Raw genomic sequence first — 23062 nt, 5'->3', positions numbered from 1 at the left:
GCCTATGTTTTCCCCTCTCAATTTTACTACCTTATGTCCACTGACATGAACCTGTGTGCCCTCTTTTAATCATCGCCTCCCTATTGGAACTCCGTCGAGTATGAATTAGTCAGGTGTTGACCTTGAACAAAGACCTGACTGCCAACTCGTTCTTTTGTACAGTAAACAGTTAAACTTTTACAAATCATCTTAATTTGTCACCCATGTCTGAGAGACAATGCATTATAATGACCAAGAGCATGGACTTGGATCTGAGGTTCCCAGGTTCAAATCCCAGCTGGGCATCTTGTTAGCTGTGTGACTTGAGCAAAGCACTTTAAAGCTTCCTAAGCTTCATTTTTTTTTTTCATCTGTATAGTGGAGATGTTAATCATTCCTAGCTCACTGGGCTACTGTGAAGATGAGTTAACATTTGTAAAGCATTTAGGACAGTGGCTGCACATGGTATAAATGTGTTTGCTGTTATTAGTTTGTCTCTGTATTTTCATTTCCTTGAGTTCCTCTCCTTATAACCTCTTGGGAGGATGCAAGCCTGCTATGCCATCCTCTCATACTGTTACCTGACTCATCCACTTCATCCACTTCTCTGCTCTTCACAAAGCTCAGTTTTCCATACCAACTTGCTCTTTCTATCCACCATAACACATGTTCCATTTCCCCATTACTTCTGACTTCTTATTGCCATCTGTCACCAAAAATTTCATCTGCGGCCTATGATAACATGAAAATGTAATTTATGAACATGACTAACCTGCAAGGCACAAAAAATGCAGGACTGCTGCTCTCACGCAGTCTTGCACTGTTTTTTTTAACAAGTTATACAGCCTTGGCTAAATCAGGCAGAGAGATACCATAATAGTTTGGGTGCTCAAGGGAAATGGTAAACAACTAGAATGTAAGATGTCAAGTTTCAAATTAAATATGAACTGGAATTTTGAAGAGCCCACTGCTTTTCTGTAAATGAGGTATGGTCTCTGTCAACAAAGTGCCTTTATTTTTACTTCATCTAATACCATCACCAACAATGTGAGCTCTGGTTCATACTGAGTTCCCGAAACTCTTCAGGGCTCTGTGAGGTCGAAAGAACTCTATCTCGCTTTTACAATAGCTACTGTGTATTGGCTACACAAGGCAGGCAGCAGTAAAACCTAGTGGGAGTCAATAAACTGAGTCGATGGGACTCGGAAAACACCTAACCAACAAATTGGTTCTGTGATACTGTGACATTTTTATAGTCACATTTTTTAACCACAACAGCTCTTGAATGGTATTCATTATGGCATTTCAATTTAGTCATTTATCTAGAAATGAGTTTTATCTCGGCTCATAAATAAACAGTGACATTCCCGCGTTTTGAAAAGCTCAGCTTCACCTTTTGCTGCAAAGCTCATTTTACAATTACAGAAACATGCCCTTTTGTGCCATGTTACTTAATCTTTGATTTATGGCCCTTATCTTTGTGCTAACCTCTTTCTGTAAACTACATGAAGTTTGCACAAGCTCAGCTATTTCATTCTTATTTCTAATCTTAATGGGTTAGTTTCTCCCTAGTGGCCAAGTCTCTCTACCAAATAGAGAGATAAGGTGAAAGTATTCACTTTTTTAGTTCACCAGCTATTATTCAGTGTCTCAGTCTGTTCTCAGTCTGAAATAAGTAATGCGTTTCCCGGGAAGCCTTGGCTAGCTCTCCCAGAAAGCCTTTCTTTTCTGCTACCCCTGCCCCTCCCACTGCTTGCTCCAGTGGACCTTGCAGCAAAGCCCTGCAGGCAATGGCTGCCTTCCCTCCCTCCTTTCCACACTTCACTTCCAGCCAGTGGGTTGGGGACAAGAAAATTAAAATGGCGCCTCAGAATGGCTTCTCCTCCAGTTCCATCTTGTCTGCCTTTCAGTGCTGGCACTTGGGTGTTTACAGAGTCACTCCCAACTTCTCCCACAGTCTATCTATGGCTCTAGGTCTTGTCCCATAATTCAGGGAACACTGGAGATGTCTTTTACAGCAGTGCACTTAATTTGAAGGAAATCTGCATCTTGCTCAAGGTCCAAGATGATAAGTGTAGGTTCTTATGCCTTCCTTCACCTGTATCCACACATTATAGACTTGGCCAGTGTACTTCAATGTTTGTGCTCTGGGGTTGCTGCTAATGACTTGTTTCATTACAGATGGATTTTCTTCTCTGTTTTTTCATTATTTCTGTTGTTGTTTGGAGGTGGGGAGAAATGGACTTTTACTCCACCATTTAAAATAGAAGTCTTTATAAAAGTTTTGTAAAAAAAAATATAGGAAGATGCTGATGACACAATGCTAAGTGAAAACAAGTGCAGGGTACAAAATAATATATCCAGGATGGTGCATAATCATGATATCAAATACATGAAGGGGATAACACATCAAAATGTTAATCATTGTCTCAGAGTTGGAGAATGATTTAAAATTTTTCTATTGATATTTCTTTGTATTTTCCAAGTTCTGTTTTGTGTTTTCAGTGAATAAGTATTATATTATATTCAGCAAACAATGTTTACAAAAACACATTCATGTAGCAGCACAATCTTGGTTAGGACTCTTGGCTAAGCACAAGCTTATATGTGTACACTTCTTCATTCAACAAATATCTACTGAATTTCTGCTATGGGCCAGGCACTACGCTAGGACTGAGGGATATAGCAGTAAACAAAGGAAAGTCTGGCACATAGCAGCTTATATTCAGGTAGGGGAGACAGATGATAAATAAGCAAATAAACCTAGGATGTGTTAAGTCGGGGTAAGTGCTATTGCAGAAAAAAATAACACAAGGTAAAAGTACGGAGAATGACAGTAGATTGGGAGGAGGCACCAAACGTTTTGAATCTCTATGGATCAAAGAAACCAAGGAAGAAGGCAAAGAAGCTAAAAAAGCAGACACTCAGAAGAGACTCACTAAGTTCATACTACAGGTTCATTCATTCATTATCAGTTAGGTAGTCATTAAATCAATAAATATATATTTTTTTAATTTCTGGGCAATTCTCCTTAGGATATTTTTACCTTGAAATATATAGTGACTAATATGAGCATTTGGAAAGCAGATTTTAAAGATTCTTCCTGTGAAGATGTTTAATTAGTAAACATCTTAATGTTTACTAACTAATCTTAATAATCTTAATCTTAATCATGAATAGTAAAAGGGACTACTTAATGAACATTCAACACCAATGAGCTCGAGAATTCCCACCAAAAGGACATAATTTATCCTTATCATATTTTAATACACTGTGTGCATTAAATGATTGTTCACCACTAACATGTTTTTCATCTCACTAATTCTTTTAAGTAATTGTGTGGGAAAACGAAATGCATTTAGGCTGTACCCTAGCGAACACAGAGTTCCTTGAAGTGGATTTTAGTAAAGAAAATTGTCATTTTAAATATAAAACAAGGCAATATTTTACCCACTATAACACATCTACAAAACATGATGAAAGCCAGTCAAAAACAAGAGTTGAAGTGCAAATGCAGTAACTGCTCCCTTTCCCACTTTTGCTAAGGAATGCGTTTGGTTATACACAGAGGTGAGCCCATACTTCACTGAGTGTTTGCTACATCCCACTATGCTATAGTAGCACATGCTTTTCTTTTTTCATTTAATCATTAAAACACCCCAACAAAGAAAGCACCTCCATTTTAGAGGTTAAGTAATACCCTCCAGGTCCTATAGCTAGTAAATGACTGAGCAAGAATTCAAACCAGGCACTCTGATTCCAGGGTCCTTGCTTTTAACCATTACTTCCTACTGACAATCCCTAGGCTTACAGTCACACCACTGGAAGCTTCATGTTTGATTGAAAGAATTCTGAATTATATAACATACTTCCAATTTCGAACAATTAATTTTGGACTTAATACTATTATATGTACATGTAATTCTAAATATCTATTTTTAAAAGCTGTCACATATTACTCTTACGATATCTCTGCTTTTAAGTTAGTCTCCTCTCAGGTTGTTGCCACACAGGTTGCTTCTGCACGTGGACAGTTGCTCCTCTCGTCCTAATAAACGTGCTGCACCAAAGTTATTAAGACTCTTGTAAGTTAAACAAAGTAAGTTGCACAGCAAGTTCTAAGGGACACGTGCTGGGTTCTCTATCCTTCCATCCATCCATCCATCCATCCACCCATCTGTTCAATATCTATAGGAATCACCATAATCAATTCTCTCCACTTGATTTCTACCGCCTCTACCCTAGTATGGATCTCTTTTCAATTCTCACTTGTTTTGATAAAATATTGCCCTTACTGTACTCCCTGTTACAAATCTCTCGCCCAATCTTCACTTTTCTGCCACATTCCCTTTCTAAATCATAGCTTGATTTTGGTTTTCCCCTTTAAAAGAGATAATAGATGTAAATAAATGAGCACCTCGCCTGGTCTATAGTACATGCTTTGTCAACACTATTATTTTTGCTACAACTATGAGCCAGACATGAAGCTAAGCACTGGGAATATGGCAGACATGAATGAGACATGCTACCCGACATTGAGGGGCCTGAAATCTAGTGGAGAAAAGTAAACCACCTATCACCACCCAGTGGTAGAAACACCTCACCCCAACGTGGGTGGAGGCAGAGGCGGGGAGGAATGAGCTGACAGGGTAACAAGGCTGGGAACAGGAACAGGAAAATTCCCAGGAGACTAACAGACTGGAAATTACAGGAGTTCCACAACATTTAGTAAGTCTGGAGAAGGGCAGGGGATCAGTCACGGGACCCAGGAGGCGGGACAAGTGGGAAGGGCCAAAATCCTAAGGGTTTGTATCAATATGTCACGCTAAGGATTTTGGATTTTATCCATAGGCGATGAGAACCTACTAAAAAGTTACTAGCACAGTCACTGATTCAATCAATTGAAAGATCAACTTGGTAACTGTGAGATAACTGAGCAGAAAGGGATGGAGTCGGGTTAAGAGGCTGCTGTGGTAATCAAAGAGAAAGATGACGACAACCTGAATAAAGATACTAGAAATGCACATGGAAAGGAGACAATAATGTTGAAAGTAACTGAATAAATAAGGCAACTTGTTGTGTGTTCAGATGTCGGGAGATGCTGGGTGGGGTTCAAGAGAAGGGAGTGTCATGGATAACTACCTTGGTAATTGGGGCCACTGGCTAAACTAAGATATTGGGACAGAGCCAAGATTTTGAGGGAAAGGTGATGAGTTTACTTTGGGGGTGTAGGCTATGTGAGAGCTGATGAAACAGCAAAATGCAGATGAGCAGAAGACAAAGAGAATCTCTAGCCCAGGGCTAGAGATAAAAATTTGGAAGTCACAACACAGGTGATAGTATAAACCTTGAGCATGGATGACACAAGAATCTATGTAGGGTTATTTATTAATATCACTCATTGAAAAAGACACATAGGCTCCCTTTTTCCACACTGGGAAGCAGATTAAGGTTTGGCTCCAGTTTAACATTACCTCCTGCCACTCCATACCACGTATCTTACTGTAAAGTCACATCAGGATACTTATAATTTCCCAAGTCTGTCAGACTCGAATACCCTCCCCTAAGTTTTCTGCCTGGTGAACCCCCACTTGGCCTTAAACTCTAAAGCGAATGTCACTTTTCCTGGGAAGCCCTTGATAACCTGGCCACCTTCCTCCCGACTTCAGGTGGAGTTCGTTGTGCCCTCCTCCTTCCTACTACAGCACTTGGTCCATGCCTCTACTATTGATAGACAATTTTATCCTCCACTAGATATAAAGTTCAGAGAAGGAAAAGACTGCAACTACACAGGAAAAGGTATCAAAGCATGTTTACAAACTGACTGCATAAAGCAATGTGTCCTCCATCTGCAAACACCATCCATTACTCTAAAAAAACCTATGACTACCCCTGTTTGGCAAGCAGCCACAGAAGGTTCTTGGGTATAGTGTGATATTTTGGGTATGATCTACTAAGAACTTTATTTTATTCCCACATTGCTCATTTGCATGTCGACACAACTGATGTGCTGAAAACAGTGCCATCATTTAGAATAATAATTACTATGAATATACTAGTTCCTCTCAGTGAATATGCCACTGTATTTCACTCAGGGCAAAAACTGGGAAGAGAGAAAATCTAAACAGAAGTAGACAGGTGGAAGGAAGCAATGGGAGGCTTCGCTAGGATCAATTGGGAGATCACTATGGCACTCTGATGTAATATCTCCTCCAGCAAGGACAATTCAAAGACAATAAACAAACAAACAGCTGAGAAAGTTTACATTTGTTAAGTGCCCAATATATGAAAGGCATATTCTTTATGAAGAAAGACAACAGAAACCTTACCTGGATTTGACTTTAAAGAAAATGCTAAATAAAAAGAGATCCAAATGTTCAAATGACAATCATTCCTTCTAGAAGCATTAGCTCTTCTAGAAACAAGATATTTATTTTTGCCACTTAGCTCCTTGAATAGAAGGGACAATCTATAAAACCTTATTTGTACTGACACCAAAAGGCCTTTCAGATTGCTATGCCCCCCTTGACTCTACTTAATTGTAAAAAAGAGACATTTCTGAAATTCACTTTCTTTCTAGTTTCTTAGCGAATACTTATAAAATTTTTCCAAGACACTGAAAGATACATCCATATGGTCTGAACTTTCAACAATTATGACAAATTTATTATCGAATGGAAAGACGTTGTAGGATGTTTCATTTTTCAAACTGACCACTACTTCTTCAGGGAATTCATTAGTTTTCATTCTTGACAAACAGTTTAGTGAGTGTACTATAAGTTAAAGACGAGATGGCTCCAAATATCACAGAGTGACCTATTTTATGTGACTTAAGAATGAGAACGCTTAGATGGAAGTTAGAAAACTGTGTGTGTGTGCAGAAAACCTACTATACACGCATCATAACACTGGTCTCCTATTCAGCTCTGAGTAGAAATAAACGTATCTACCCTCAAGAGTCTGTAAGAAATTCAGTCCTAGGGATCATCTGTCTTGATACTACCGAGATGGTATAAATGTGAAAATGCTCAGCCTCAGCTCTTACATTAATTAAGGTGAAGATGCTGAGGTGTCCATGATTCAACTCAATTATTATTTAGTGGTCACAAATAGGATGTATTACATTTGGCATACCCATTTACTCCAAGTAGGTTATGTTTTAATTTACTAAATACTTTGAAGTTGTAGCTTTCTTTTCCAGACATGTTGTGACTGTGTACCCTGTGCAAAGAAACAAGGTCAAACATCTTTAATTCATTTTTTAGTTCTAGAACTGAAGCACTGTGTGACTTTAGCCCTTGATTTCTCTGTTTCACTTTTTCTACTTTTAACATCTGCAACATGATAGTTGTTTTCTTCTCATCTTTTTAAACATTTAAAACACTGTAATAACAATGAATATGACAAGCTCAATATTTTGTAATAAAAAACAACTGATGACGATAATCATATTTAACCTCGTTGAATACTTACTGTGAGCCAATCATTGTTTTAAATTCTAGCTAAATCATGTCCTTCTTACAATGACCTCTGAAACAAGTAACCACTTGTGTTAGGCTCCCCGAGGAAACAGGTGGCACAATCAAATGCAATTTGAGGGTATTTTAATAAAGAGATCATTTGCAAAGGTGTGGGCAGGGTTTGGAAAAACTACAAGAGATGGTGCAGTACCCTGAGCTAGTAAGACTAAAGGGGAGCATTTATCAGTATGAAGTGTCTGGAGGACACAGTTACCAGAATTCAGAAAGTGGCCTTAGGGAGGTGCTCGTGTGCCAAGAACAGTGGCCTATAGTCTAGGGAGGCGAGCTGATAAGGAGGGAGCCCAGGAATAAATAGTGCAAACTCTCTCTCCCCACCTGCTTGCTCATCTCTTTCTGATGCCTCCCATTGTCCAAACCCAACCAGAAGCCAGAGAACAAAGACGCCTACTGATTCAGTCCAAATATCTCAGCGCACAGAGCAGGTGGAAAAAGGAAGAGAGTGGATCAGATATCCATGATCCCCATTTTATCCTAATCATTCAAAACTTACCTTGAATAAATGAAGTAATCAATAGATACTTGTTAGAGAAAGAAAAAATAATATCAAGAGGTTCAGTAAGCTGTCCCAAATCACACACACAGTAAGAGGCTGAGCCAGGCTGTGCACTGAGACTCACACGCATGCCCATAACCAATGTCGCAGTCTCCTCCATCCACCATCTTTATCCCACACCATTTATAAGAGCGCTGTTGGGTATCTCAGGTGACAGTAAGAATGACAGGAAATAATCACCACACCCTAAAAGCTTGTAGTTTGTGTGCCAGTTTGGTTATCTCACCTTTCCATCTCATTACTGTCAAATCTCCAAATTCCCTTCTAGCATCAAAAGTTCTATAACAGCAGGTCTTAGGCCTCTTACAATTCCCTCACCTATTCCAACTAGCGGCTGAGCAGGGCAACCTTCCATCACATGGCATTTTGCCCACTTGTTTGACAGTATGCTGCTTCAGAGGGATGCGCTGAGTATAAATAACACAGGTTAGGGCTTCCCTGGTGGCGCAGTGGCTGAGGGTCCGCCTGCCGATGCAGGAGACACGGGTTCATGCCCCGGTCCGGGAGGATCCAACCGCGGAGCGGCTGGGCCCGTGGGCCAGGGCCACTTAGCCTGCGCGTCCGGAGCCTGTGCTCCGCGACGGGAGGGGCCACAGCAGTGAGAGGCCCGCGTACCGCAAAAAAAATAAATAAATAAATAACACAGGTTACACGATGATATCTTTTAAGAAGACAAACCTTTAACCTCTATTTACTGCAGTGGAGTAAGCCTTGGGTCTTATATTATTGATACATTTACTTGCAAGACATGTTGAAGGATTCATTTACTCAGCCAACATGTACTGATCACATAGCATGTACCTGAAACTGCGCTAGCTACTTGCACAGACTGACAAAACATTCTTACCAAAATCAACAAGTGGCCTTCTACAGAAATGAGTCAATAATTACCCAGAAGGAAGTTTAAAGCGTGTTAATCACCAAGAGAGGTCATGGGCACATATCCTGGAGTGCAGTCAGAATCCTGCCCCTCAGCAGCACCCTCCCCTTCTTCTCCCCAAGTTGTTCCGAGTTTGGATGTAGGATAAAATCCTGTAATAAGCACAAGCCATCCAAAAGCTGATATTGTTCCTCAACACAATCAAGTATTCTGCTATTCTCCATCTTTTAGGAAGGGCCTCTGCTTTGAAATCTCAGCCCTGTGAACAAGGGCCTGCCTCAAATAGATCAAACAGAAATTTGTCCCCGTGGGTTTTTTCTTAGTTCTGCTTTTGAGCTTGGGGAGGCCACTCTTTCACGCCTGGTTCTGACTGAAACAGCACATAGAAATCTTTCGTCTTTTCCAGGGACAAGGCAACTGAGCTGGCATAGCTACTCCCTTTCATGCTGTGCAAGCATTAGCTTTGCATTTTTAAAAACTATTGTACAATGTGTCACGCAGTGAGGCTTGCCAAAGGGAGGGAAAGGGAAAAAAGAATAGCAGAGTTGATTTCCTACATGCAAGTTTTAATGATTTTGGAAAACCATCAACCTGGATTAAATTCTGATACTAATTTGATAGTTTCCCACTAATGGCAAGAATGCAAAACCATTAATTAGCCTCTTGATAATTATACATTAAAGAACAATCTATTTTCTTGACAATTCTAACAAATGGACAAATTCATTTCATTAAAAACTCAAATACTTGACGAAGCTGATTTCATCCACGAGCTGTTGGTAAAATCACTCTTTCAAATATCCTCCAAACGTTTCCATAGGTGCACGTACCTGGGCTTTCTGTTACCAACAAAAGCTCTGAGTGTGCAGGACTTCTGGGGCATGAAATGCATTTACATACATTATGAAACACAAACAAAGCAGAATCCATCAAGTCTGTTAGCGGGAGAAACTTACATCCCTCTTCTTACCAAATCAACCTGTAACTTGTGAAGAACTCTGTTATTTCCTAGCAACAGGAGTAAACACTGCGCTATATCCTGTGCCGAAGATATATAAACTTGTTAATCTGGAGTACTCAACTTAATTAAACATTAGACTTTTAAATTGCATTTTTAGTGCACAACAGTACTGCTAAATTATGATGATCAGCGGCTAAGTGTGCTTATGTCTGCAGAACTCGGGGAATGAAAATTAATCATTATTTTCCATCTTGATATGACTGCTTTTCTCTGAGTTCACGGGGCCTCAGAGTTCACTGGAACTGTATGGCTAAAACACAGGTTGGAGACCTCATTTGTGAAAATTCCTTTAAACCTTTCACCACTTTGACAAATCCAGTCCAAGCTCACCGAGCCAGTTCAAAAGTAACTCTCAGCCTTTTTAGAGGTTTTCAATTACACCAACACAGCACACCAGAGCCATCATGTTGGACAAAGGACACTGCAGATACAGACAGGCACGAGTTCTTTTTAAGAGACTCACATGAAAGCAGCCTCCTCCAAACTGGAGCCAACAGATAAAAAGCACTGTCTGTCTTGAACCATCCTTGACTTAGTAAAAAGAGATCTTCGAATTACTTAAACATGGTTAGTGTTCGGTTATTTACAATTGGATGTATGCTATGATTTTTCTGGCTTTTTAGAAGTTAGTCTGCAAAAATACTGGCAGCTACTTTGCCCTCCAACTGTTCCAAATAGTTTTTTTGAGGAATTGTTCAAAACATTCTCTAGACTTCATTCATCCTCCTCCTACATAGTGTGTGACAGCAGGATTTACTTTTCCCTGTATGCACTCTGAGAAACAAAAACCCCAAGGAGGTCAAGGAGCTTTCCAGGTTGAAAATGGGAATCAACTGCAGAAAACAGAGGTTAGGCCTAATTCCACTTTCTATTTCAACGTACCCTTTGACTGGGCCTGAGGTAACCATACTCTTTTCTGATACAAGAAGTCCTTCTTAAAATGCTTATATGACTTAACAGATCAAACGCTAATGTTTTCTCCCCTTTACAAACTTTGAATTTATTTGAATATGTGATTAGTATGGTTTTGTCACAGTACCAATCTTTGAGATTTGGTTGAATCAATTATTTTAAGTGGCATTTATCATTAGGGGTAAAGTAGACCAGCAAGCACGTGCACATTAGTTGGTCAGGAGAACTTGCAAAATTTAAACACTGTACGTGCAAAGGCAAATTGACTCAGCCTATAAATCTCCCATTCTCTCAGGGGGCGTAGTGATGACTCTAAAACCACTGGAAACATAGAGAAAGCCCATCATTATGACTCTAACAGCTCCCTGATGCAGGCTATTCCTTCTTTGTGTATTTAATGTTCTAGATGTCAGCTGGCCTTCTTTGTAATCTCGCTGGGAGGCTTGTCCAGTGGACACGTTTTGTTTTGGTGTTTGGTCTGTCCTGCTTACGCCCCCTCCCCTACCGCCGTTAAATAAGACGTTACAGTTTAACATGCTTAACTGCAGATAAGTTCCCCTAGTATTCAGTATGAGAGGAGGTGAAGCTCCACGCTGAATGAGATGCATAGAAGCTCGGCACGATTCTAGGCTAGAATGTCCCTTTGAACTGTTGAGGCCCCCTGTCCACTCAGTCTGACTCAAACGCAGTTCTGCGGCACTGGATAGAACCAGGGATCGCAAGGCAGGAGCCAGGGGTGGGCCCCCTCCCCCATACCAATCCCTTCCGCTCCTGAGGTTACAAATAACCCTCCCCCATCCTTTAACGCGTTCAGTGTCCCAAATGCCAACTGTGGGCCTCCTAAACACTGCACTCTACACGAGAGACAGAGAGACGACTGACACGTTGCCTGCCCCCACAGGCCCATGTTCAAGAGAGCAGACAGCCGAGTACAACACCTCCTGGTGGGGCGACGGCAGAGGTGCAAGCTAAGTGCTGGGGGGCATAGAGGTGGTGGTGGCTGAGTCTGCCCTTGGGACTCCCAGGGCCTCCTCAGATCCCGAGCCTGCAGGCCACCACAGGAGCCACCAGCCACATGTGGTGACTAAGGATGGCAAGCACGGCTGGTCTGTGTTAAGAATAAAATACACCCAACTGTACTCAATATCTTGTAATAACGTATAATGGAAGATAATGTAAAAAAAGAATATATATATTTATATATATATGTATACCTGAATCACTTCGCTATATACCTGAAGCTAACACAGCATTGTAAATCAACTATATTTCAATAAAAATTTTTTTAAATTAAAACAATTAAATACACTCACATTTCAAAGAGTTTGGGGAAAAAAGAATGCAAAGAATCGGTTAATGATTTTTTAAAATATTGGCCACATAGGGCAATGCTAATACTCTGGATAGACCAGGTTAAGTAAAACATTATTAACATTAATTCCACCTGTTTCCTTCTGCTTTTCTTACTGTGCCTACTGGAAGATCTGAAACGACCTATGGGGCTCGCATCCATGGACACTGTTTATTTCTAGCAGGCTGTTCTGGTCACAAGCAGACATTTGGGGAGAAAACCCAGGAGGCTGTCTCAGGGGCAGGTGGGCGAGAGGGGAGAAGTAGCCGTGGAATGAGAGAAGAGGTGACACACGGGGAGCCCAGAGAGGGGCTACAAAGAGGGAGCAGAGTGACGGTGTGTTTGTTCCCTGAAGAGTACTTACCCGCCGGATTCATTTGCAGCAGAGAGACTACAACATGAAGACCAAAACAAGGACAAGAGTCACATCACCAATAACTGAGAAGCAGCCTGTGGTTTACAGGGAGCCATGCTCTGCCGGGACCAGCCCGACCAGTCAGCCTTGTCTTCACTCCATCTGTGGCCTGTTGTCTGGTCACTCTGCCTTCTCACCTGCAAAGGGGGACCTGAGGGGAACTGCTCTGCTCGTGGGTCCCCTTTCCTCTGTCAACCAAGTCTCTGGATACCTGAAGCTCCCTCAACACCCTGAGAGGGAGGACGGAAAGGGCTAGAGAAATAGACATGTTTGGGACTAGAGTTTTGAAACTACAAAGAATGGAATGAATCCTTTACACTTCCTTTTTCATCCAACTTATCGCACTTTATTTAAATTCTTTGTCAGCCCCCTTCTCTGCTAGATGTGAGCCGGGTGTAAGCGCCAAGAGCTCAGGACCCACATCTGTGTGCTGCCGTGACCACAGCTCCGAGTGTGGAGCCAGGCAAACAGGCGCCCACAATAAACATCTGTGGACGGGCTCAAATGGAGAAAGTGCAGTCGTTTGTGTTGTTGAGGATGTGCTGAGTTAAAGTTTCCAGGTGTGGGGCTTCCCTGGTGGCGCAGTGGTTGAGAGTCCGCCTGCCGATGCAGGGGACATGGGTTCGTGCCCCGGTCCGGGAAGATTCCCACATGCCGCGGAGCGGCTGGGCCCGTGAGCCATGGCCGCTGGGCCTGCGCGTCCGGAGCCTGTGCTCCGCAACGGGAGAGGCCACAGCAGTGAGAGGCCCGCGTACCGCAAAAAAAAAAAAAAAAAAAAAGTTTCCAGGTGTGTAAACGGCACTCCAGACCAAGTGCAGCGCTCACCCAGGGATGGTCCGGCAGTCGGGCCGCATCTCTCTAGGGATGTTATCTGCTCTGCGTGGCGGGCGACAGTGAGCTGAGACCTTCCCAGCCCTGGTCCACTCTGGCACTGGAAACATTCCAGGAGGCTCCTGAGGCAGAAGCAGCCACTTGACTGACTTTCAACGGGGAAGCTCAAGGCTGAGGGCAGTCAGGACTAACAGAGGCTGGGAGTCTCCTGGCCGGGTCTCATGCCTCTCCTGGTAAGAAGAATGGAGTGAAGGAGCAGTGATGCAGATCTGGGCTCTGTTTAATTCCACGCTCACCGCTTGGCAGCTGGGGGACAAGTAAGTGCCTTCTCCGAACTTCACTCTCCACAGCTTAAAACAGGGCTCATCCTGCACGTCTTAGGGGCTGGTTGGCCATGATGTGCTTTTCAGAAAGGACTGGCACATGGTGATCATGACAAATGGTTACATGTGATACACGGTAAACACTCAACAATGGCTGTTACCCTTCTTCCAGATTACAGCTTTTAAGCAAGGTTTTTAACCTGGAGGCCATGGAGCCCCAGGAAATCCAGATGGAAACTCTTGAAATCAGATACAAAGTGGTGTGTGTGTGAGTGTGCACATCTTTTTTCTCTAAAGGGAAGAAACCATAGCTTTCATCAGAGCCTCAAAATGCTCTCAGACTGACAACAGGTTAAGAAACATTCTTAAGCTTCTGCGGCTTCCAAAGTGTTTAGCTCATTTTGTGTATCTTTGGTATAACTTTATGCGGGATTCTCAGAACTAAGCCTCTTCCATGCCTGTCCAAGAGGCCTACATTTTACACATGACAGTACAACCTCTGTAAGAGGCCTTTATTATCTGGCAACGGTAGATTCACGAAAACATAATTGGAATTTCTAAGGTAGACATTCATCTTAATTTCAGCTACATAGAGTACTGGTGTCCTTACGTCTTTAAATAACTTCTTCCATAGTGTTTCTGACATAATTGATGGCCAAGGAAGGCAGCTGGAATGTTTTATTCTTAGGAAGCGGTCACTTCGTTCTAGAACAACAACAAAAACATCATAATGGATGACTTGGGAACCCAGTCAGGGATGGGGTCTCCTCCTCAACAACCCAGATGAGTGGCTGGCAGCCCTGCAGGCTCCAGGAAGAGGGAGCTTAGCAGCTTCAACTCTCTGAATGTTAGTTTTCTCACACGGAGAGGAAGGCTGAGAATGTAACATCTCTTTCCTGGGGCTGCTGTGAGGATTCCCTAAGAATAACTGCAACACAGAGTAAGCACCTCGGATATTAACTGTTAGATGCCCTCTCTACGTCTACGTCTCTACGTCTCTACGTAGGAAGAAAAAGTACTCCTCATCTGATCCCTGAGCCACAGATTCTAGCCTTGAGAGTAACTTTGGGCCACTGCTATTTTCCCACCTCTTAAGGCAGCTCTTAGTGACCAAGTAGGAAACGAGCAGTTGGGAGAACTGCTGCAAAAGTGTCTGAGCAGCAAGTTCAAAGAGAACCTGTCTTCATGTCCAATGTTCCACGATGCAAATATGAGAATCAACTTAAAGGAAATAGAAAAAAATCTAAAAAATCACCTTAAAAACCTGAAGATTAACATTTCAGTACACATATTTCATTCATTCATTTAAAAATTATTGTGCATCCCTGACGTGAGAGGTACTGTACTAAGCACAGGAATATACAAAGATGAGGAAGCACAGTGCCTCGCTAAAGACATTTAGAGCAGGAACAGAGACAGACTAGAATACCCAACGCTGACCACAGGGTCAAGTCCGAGGCAGGGGCTGGGTGGGAGGGGGTCTTCAGCAAAGGCTTCTTGAAAGAATAATACTTGGGTTGTGTCTAGGAGGAGGAGTAAATGTTCACTAGGTCAAGAAAGGAGAAACAATATTCCACAGAGACAACAGCATATGCGAAAGTATGAAGATGAGAGAGGAAATGGACATTTGGTGACCTTAATATTAGAGAGGTCAGCACAGCATGAGGATTATGTGGACAGCTAAAAGAAGTGTGCTGCACACCCTCACTCCCATCCATCTGCTGTGTCCGACAGGGCACACATCACGGGGCATCCTGGAATTCATAGTTAAGAGTTTGGACTTCTTCCCCAGGGCCATGAAGTTTTGAATGGTTCTTCTTTTATGGAGAGAAAGCTGGCATATAACATTGTATTAGTTTCACGTGCAAAACATAATGATTTGATATTTGTATATATTATGAAATGATCACCACGGTAAGTCTAGTTAACATCTATCACTACATAGTTACAACTTTTTTCCTTATGATGAGAACTCTTTTTTTTTTTTTTTTTTTTTGCGGTACACGGGCCTCTTACTGTTGTGGCCTCTCCCGTTGCGGAGCACAGGCTCCAGAGGCGCAGGCTCAGCGGCCATGGCTCACAGGCCCAGCCGCTCCGCGGCATGTGGGATCTTCCCAGACCGGGGCACGAACCCGTGTCCCCTGCATCGGCAGGCGGACTCTCAACCACTGCACCACCAGGGAAGCCCTGATGAGAACTTTTAAGATCCACTTTCTTAGCAACTTTCGAATATGCAATATATTATTTTTAACTACAGTCACCATGCTGTGTATCACACCCCCATGACTTATTTATTTTACAGCTGGAAATTTGTACCTTTTGACCACGGATGCATGATTCGATTTTAACTATTTGTTCTTTAGAAAGAGCTCTCAGGCAGTGGTGAGGAGAATGGCCTGGTAGGGAGAGATGGGAGGCAGCATTTTCGAGGTGAGCTGTGAGGACTGAAACAGGGAGGGTCTAAACTAACACAGAGAAAAAGAGTAAGATTGAGGGATGGAACAGGAGGTCCTGGTGATTGATTAGGTGGAGGCAGAAAGGGAGACAGTCAGACCAGGACCGTTCCCAGGTTTATGGCTCGGTGGCTTAGTGAGATATGCTATGTTCTCTGGGGAAGACAGATGGAACAGTAGATATCTGCTGTTGCTGTTTGCACAGCCTCCACTTTCTCTTCTTTTCAATATTTTCTCTTTAAAAACCACCCGCTCCCTGCTCTCAGGTCATTCGGTTTAGGAGGGCTTTGCTGACCACCCTACCATGTACCTCTCCCACCTCCCACCCACTCCTCACACAGACTCCCTCCCATTCCTGAAGGCTCCAGGACTGGACCCACCATCAAGGCCGAGCCAAGAAGCCTGTTCCCAATCTCTGGCCATAAGAACAGGTTCAGGCATGAGCATATGATCAAAGCGGTCTAATTAGAGTAAATCCTGAATTATTCTCTTTTCCCACAGGGAGTAAGTCTAAAGCTGCTGATGAATATTTTACCACCAAGAAGAAGACAAAAGCAGCACTGGATCCTTTCTGAACTTTTCCAATACAGGAGCCAGGATATGTCCCTTCCTACTTGAACACTGGGTTTCTGTGACTTGCTGACAAATACAAAAAAGTAAAGACAATTGTGTTTCAAAAACAAAAAAAAACAAACCCAGAGTCTATTTTTGTAAGTGGTGGATTATAAAAACCTATATTACTGTGACACTAGCACCTTAGAACATTTAAATCTGCAAAAGACATTTAGGGACTTTATAGCAAATTATTTTGTGAATAATGAAAAGCCAGACCCGACTGCTTTAGAAAATGTTGCTGCGGCAGATACTGGCACCTTCACTCATTAAGTTAACATTTATTGAGTACCTTCAGGGTTCTTAGACTTGTGCAACAGAAACTAGAAAAGCGTATGCTCAGGTTTGAGCTGGTCCATACGAGGCCCTTCCATAAAGAGCAGCTCTGTGTGCTGTTGCAACTGATCCTGTGATGTGAGCAAGGCCAGGTGTTTCGGGCTGGCCGGACAGCTGCACCCGATAGTAAGGACACCACCCGAATTTCAGTCTAGCCACCAATAAAACAAGGCCGGCGAAGCAGCACCTCGACTGAGCCCTCAGGTGAAAGACGGCGCAGAACGTGTTCTGCGTTCCTCTCCCCGCTAATAAAATATCCACTGACGTTTATGGAGGAGCCTGGATGATGCATTGTGCCGGCTCTCTCCTTTCTCTACTCTCCCTCCATGAGAAAACCCTGCCACTAGCATGGCTTTAACTGTCATTAATGCGCCGACATCTCTATGTAAATGTGCCTAAATTGTCACCTCCTACCCACCCTGCCTCCCAGTGGCTAGGCCCAAATAAATCTTCAAGTGTTCATCTCTGGCGGATACTGGCTGGTTTTGCCACCCTGTGTCCATTCCCAATTCTGATAGCACTGCTCCCATGTCCTTTGAGGAAGCACCCACCTATTCCCTATTGTGTGCTGTCTTAGCAGGGCTGTCAGTCAAGGCTTCTGGCTCAGCAGTGTGTCTGCCACTCAAACTAGGCCCAAGGAGTTCTCTTTCCTGCTTCACTAAGTCCAAGGGCAGAGCCTTCCCTGGGCAGACCTCCAGCTGTGTGCCTCAGGAAAAAGAACTTCAGTTCCTACTCCCCAGCCCCCCAGAGAGGTTTTGTTTCTATCCTGAGAGTGGTTCTGACTTCCCTTCGACCCTTAGGATATCCTCCAGGTTGCATTTTGTTTTCTGTTGCTTTACAGCTAGAGAAACTTTAGCCATATATAATCCACTGCCATTTAAACACTAAGCAATAGTGACATTCATAGCATACTCTGCAGCTTGTAAAGTACTTTCACATTCCATTTATCTCTTTTAATCAACCTTCCTGGAACTGAATTTTTCTCCTCCCCCCAAATAAATCACTTATTGATTTCTCTATTTCTCACAACAGCACGATCATTCTTTCAATCACTCAAGCTTTTTTAATTCTCATAATGATTCTGACTGTAATCAGTCACCTAACGATAAATCTGGGCTCTTCCAGGTCGATCCCTCCCTTTCCATTCTCTCTGCCTCCACCTTTGCAGAGCTTTCCTCACCTCCCACCAGGGACTGCTGACTCTGCTACCAACCTACTGTCTCCGGACCATCCTAACGCCGCTGGGAGAGGATATGGCTAAAATTTTATCGTTGTCACTCCTCCTCCTCTACCTGTGGTTTTCAGAACAAAGATTATAGCACAATGATTTATAGGGCAATTCCCTAGCCTCAATTCTGGGCTGTCTCCAAGTATACTATCTTATAGTACACTATCCCTCAGCACAAAACATTTGCTAGAACAAGTGTTTTCATACACGTACTAGATTGAAAAGAAATTGCTACAATTTTTTGCAGCTCCCTCTGATCCTAAGTGGAGTCTTTCAATACCCCTTGAATCTGGGGTGACCTTGTGATTTGATTTGGCCAATGGGAAGGTAGCAACTATAATACAGTACAAGCAGAGGCTTAAAGATCACCTCGAATTGGGATTTTCTCTTTCACTGCTTTTGGAGCACTGCTTGTCTGCCACATAAAGAAGCCCACGCTAGTCAGCTGGAGAATGGGAGGCACATGCCCCAGTTACCTGTTAATGTGACCTAATAACTGCCAGACATAAATGGGGTCATCCTAGATCATCCAAACTACCAGCTGACTGAAGATAACTGAGGAACTCAACCAAGACCAGCAGAAGAACCACCTAGCTGAACTCAACCTGAACTGCCGACCACAGAATTGCAAGCTATAGCATCATTTTAAGCAACTACGTTTGGGGGTGATTTGCTACACAGCAATGGATAACTGATAAAACATCTAAGCTGATTTGGTTAATTTCTCCTGGGAATTCCTTTTCAATTACTACTCAGTGTCGTGGGCACTCAATCATAAAGTATCTTCTTTCATCTTTTGTACCATTATTTTCCATGCGTCCTATTTCCCCCTTGTAAGTTCCTTGTGAAGAGACTCTGCATATTTTTATATCCCATGTATGTACAAAGTGTATACACAATGACTATTTAGGAATCGATCAGTACTCTTCCAGGGCCCAGCCATCAATCATATCAATTAACATTAATCATTTCAACACATATTTTGATCATTACTTTTAAAAGCTTAAAAAAAGAGCTGATAAGGTACAAACCATAAAATATAAAATCTAGTTATCTAACCTATGTAAAGCAAAAAATCATGTATAGGGGGCTTTCCTGGTGGCACAGTGGTTGGGAGTCCACCTGCCAATGCAGGGGACACGGGTTCAAGCTCTGGTCCGGGAAAATCCCACATGCCGTGGGGCGGCTGGGCCTGTGCGCCACAACTACTGAGCCTGCGCTCTAGAGCCCGCGAGCCACAACTACTGAAGCCCGCGCGCCTGGAGCCTGTGCTCCGCAGCGGGAGAGGCCACCGCAGTGAGAAGCCTGTGTACCGTAGCGAAGAGTGGCCCCGCTCGCCGCACTGGAGAGGGCCCGCACGCAGTAGCGAAGACCCAACACAGCCAAAAATAATAAATTTGAAATAAAAAAAAAAAGTGCCTTGAGGTTTGCAAGTTACGGCATAAATCTTGATAATAACCATACATTTAAAAATATCATGCATAGTATAAATCATATTAGTAACCATTTCATTGATTCATTTTCAGAAAATTAATTCTTGTAAGTGGAATCTGCACACCAGTCTAAGGGGCACAAGGAAACAAGCATATAAAGGTAAAAGCTTCACAGAAGCAAATGTCTGATTTTCACCAGGAAATTATTTTTCTCCCAAGACACTTATTTCTCCTATGTGGTTTGCAACCCTAATCTGACAGACTGCCAAAAACAAGCCTTCTAAGAGTGTCACTGATTCTCTTGCTGCTGTTCAATTAGATTTTGCATTTAAAAGAGAAATTCCCTTGTGTTTCTTATAATGATGTACCTGCTCCTTGGGAGATTTCCTCTCTTGACAAGAAATGCCTTCAGTATGGCAAGAAAAACAGCTCCAGGCTTTCTCTGATAATATCAAAGATCATTTGTTTGTATGAGATGGTTATGTGGGTTTCCCTCCTCTTAAGAGCAGTAAAGTACCGTTACAATTCCTTCCCAGACAACAGCGCACACAAAGTTTCTTGGCCTCTGTTCTGCATTTCTACTATATACCTGCACAAGAACAACTACTTGGAAGTAGCAAAGCTGTGACATAGTAGACAGAGAAATTCATTTGCTTTAGTCCCTTCCTTTTGGATATCAATACACAATAAATGTCAAATCAATAAATGCAGCATCATTTCAAATCCACCATATTGTAACCTTTCCTCATGAAACGCTTCCTATAAATAAAATGAAGTTTATGTTCAAAATTGTATAGCTTATTTTTGATATTTAATTTCTAACTGAGATGTCCAAAGATCCTTAAGAGAACGACCATCGTTTTCTCCCTGTTTCTAGACCTGGAACTCCTACATATTTGGTTATGGGTAATCTTCAGTTAATACTGCCTTCCAGAGAGACTTCTGCTATGCTGATGAAAATGTCACACCTTTTCAAATAGTTTTAAGGACACCTTAAGGGTGTCTTCCTAGACTCTAACCAAGCTGAATGTAATTTAATATTGAGATGCATCAGAAATACCCAACAGACATTCTCTCCCAGATGTAAACACATTAACATACTGCTTTCCCACACCTTGTCCTCTTTGCCTTTTAAAATTTCAGTATGTACAAATGAAATACAGATTTCAACCCATTCCCAACTGGGACATCTGCTCCATAATAAGAGAAATAGGTTTTTGCCTTCCTGCAGATTCAGCAAGGAAAGCCCTGCTTGAAAATGATGTGTTTAGAGTGACACCTTGGAGGACTGACATACTCTGCACACATGTAATCCTCATAAACCTCCCCAGACAGCCCTTACTTCATTTTGCAAACTGCATCCTGGCTGGGCTCCACAGCACGTGGTGTGTGGTGAGACTGCCCTGCAGTGGTTCTCCCTTCCTCTGGGCTCTTTGATGGACACTTGTCAGTAATAGCCAAGAGGAGTGGGGCCCAGCCACCAGCAAGTGAAAAACGGCCACTGATAGTAAGCTTAATTAACTTTCCCAAGGAAAGCCTGTTCCCACAGGAAAAAACACCACGTTTCCCCCCCTCCTAGCGGTCCATTGAAAATGAGCAACAATGCTGTTGCCTTTTTGTTTCCCAAAGACTTTCTTCCCCGCAAGCAGTAGCGTGTTCCTCAAAGAATGCTAGTATTTCCTGTGGAAACTGTATGGCTGCCAGTAATGGCTCATAATTTTCCCTCTTTTCTTTTCATAAAAATGAAATAAACAAAACGTGGCATTTGACGATAGCCAAAATACCAGTTCACCTCACTTACCACCTGCAGATGAAAGTCATCACCACGGAAGAAGGCCAGGAGACAAACACTCCTGGCTAAAACTGACGCGGACGAGCCCGGGACGCAGGACGGCGCCCGAGGGTGGCGGTCGAAGCCCGGGCAAGACGGAGCAGCCAGTGGGCGCGGTGTGGCTGAGCGAGGGGCTCCCCTTGGGCCGTGGCAACCCCAGGCGTCCCTCTTCTGCGATTACTATTATTGTTGGTGGTGCTGTTGCTATTACTATTACTTCGCCCCTCATTATCTCAGCTCTTAGGAGCCGCGGCACTGCCCATCCCTGCCTCCGATACGATCCCAGGTAGCAGCAAGAATAATACCCACACGAAACCGGCAAATGAAAAGAACAATCCTTTGGAAATTGAGGCGGGGGCTGTTCCCCCCTCCCCCAAGGAGAGTAGCCGCTTGGCAGCTGCCGCCGCCGTCGCTGTAGAGACCTCCCCCCAAACCCTTTCTGCAGAGGCACCGCCGCTACTCGAGCAGCCGGGACTCGCGGCACAAAGGGGGCCCGGGGCTCGGTGGGAGCCAGGGCGACACCCGCCCCGGTCGCCCGGTGCAAACTTGTAAAGGCTCAGCCGCCCGCGGCGCCGCCCCCCACCTCCCCGCGGCGCCCGCCCAGGACCTGGACTCACCGGGGTCGCCCAGCGCTGCGGCGGCTCGGGAGCGCGGACTACGGACGGACGGACGGATGGACGGCGGCGGCGGGAGCAGGAACCGCCGCAGCCGGAGCGGGCGGGCGGCGGAGGCGCTGCCGCGGCCCCGCTACGTCACAATGCGGCCGGGCCTCCGGCGCTGCTCCCCGGGCCCCGCAACAGACGCGAGCGGGCGGGGGCGGCCCCGGGGCGGCGGGCGCGGAGCCGGCGCGGAGGGAAGCGGGGCGCGGCGCGGGCGCACCTCTGGGATGGGGGCGCGGTCACCGCTGCCCGGGCTTCAGGGGCCGCCGTGCCCTCGCGTTGCAGTGCGCCGGGTGCCCGCCCCCCCGGCCCGCGAGCCCCTTCAGCCTGACTGATGGCGACCCTCCCCGCGGCGCCCCCCGGGCGGCCCGCGCCCCGACCGCGCCGCCTCGTCGCCCCGTACCACCGCCCGCCCTCCTGCCCGAGGCGGTCAGCGAACCTGCTCTTTCTTCTGTACCTTTCGCTCTGGTACCTCTGCTGTCTTTGCCGCCCCTCAACTGGCTTTCTCCGCTCCTCCCCTCCTACTTTTTGCCCCGCTTCTCCCTTTCTCCTCCGCCTCCCTCCCCCGCTTGGCGGCCTCTCCCCCCGGAGATGAAATCGCCCCTCACCGTGATCCCTGCGTCAACTGCTGCCACCTCATTGGTCCCCAAACCATTCCAGGGTTCCAGCCTCAGCCGGGAAAAGAGACTCGGGGAGGGCGGGAG

At 44.2% G+C, this 23062-nt stretch overlaps 1 protein-coding gene across 2 annotated transcripts in view; it reads right to left on the bottom strand.

Annotated features, from left to right (window-relative positions):
- SNCAIP (synuclein alpha interacting protein) overlaps positions 1–22448 on the bottom strand; it is a 147776-nt gene extending 125328 nt beyond the window's left edge. For both annotated transcript variants that reach the window (XM_060146214.1, XM_060146212.1), the window contains exon 1: positions 22317–22448. The gene's annotated coding sequence lies outside the window, so the exon portion shown is untranslated. The remainder of the gene's footprint in view (positions 1–22316) is intronic.
- Positions 22449–23062: the final 614 nt, after the last annotated feature.

The sequence above is a fragment of the Lagenorhynchus albirostris genome, chromosome 3 (genome assembly GCF_949774975.1).
Source record: "Lagenorhynchus albirostris chromosome 3, mLagAlb1.1, whole genome shotgun sequence".
NCBI classification, from domain to species: Eukaryota; Metazoa; Chordata; class Mammalia; order Artiodactyla; family Delphinidae; genus Lagenorhynchus; species Lagenorhynchus albirostris.
This window is presented reverse-complemented; position numbering and strand designations above follow the sequence as displayed.